The sequence below is a fragment of the Xyrauchen texanus genome, chromosome 25 (genome assembly GCF_025860055.1).
Source record: "Xyrauchen texanus isolate HMW12.3.18 chromosome 25, RBS_HiC_50CHRs, whole genome shotgun sequence".
Lineage (NCBI taxonomy): Eukaryota > Metazoa > Chordata > Actinopteri > Cypriniformes > Catostomidae > Xyrauchen > Xyrauchen texanus.
In genome coordinates, this window is record NC_068300.1 from 3,506,464 (window position 1) to 3,506,906 (window position 443).

Sequence of the window (443 nt, forward strand, 5' to 3'; positions counted from 1 at the left end):
CCCATTGCTTAATCTGAGAAACACTTCTAAGATACAGACGCAACAGCCAGAGACGTCCACCAACTGTAAGGGGCTGTTCACACCGGACACTGTTGCAATCATCCATTAGTTTTTCTATGTAAACACTCGCTAGACGAACGTCTTTTGTTTCACTTTGTTTTTGTTTATTCAGCGTCTCGTGCAGGAGTGTGACGATGTGTCTTATTAAAAATAACTTTAAAAGCATCTTGAGACATCTTAAATCTGTTAAACTGTATTTGTTGCGCTGTGTGTCTAGACCGTTTTAGCAAGAATGTGATCGATCTGAAATCATCGTATTACAGTGAGAATAATTATTTTTAATCAGATGTGTTTCTGAACACACACACACACACACGCGCACACACACACACATATAAACACACACGCACACACACACACACATATAAACACACACACACACA

General features: G+C 39.5%; 1 protein-coding gene across 1 annotated transcript in view; it reads left to right on the forward strand.

The window, feature by feature from the left end:
• LOC127618620 (N(G),N(G)-dimethylarginine dimethylaminohydrolase 1-like) overlaps positions 1 to 443 on the forward strand; it is a 47,840-nt gene extending 47,397 nt beyond the window's left edge. Inside the window, exon 5 of the mRNA XM_052091192.1 lies at positions 1 to 443. This exon is cut by the window's left edge and continues 328 nt beyond it. The gene's annotated coding sequence lies outside the window, so the exon portion shown is untranslated.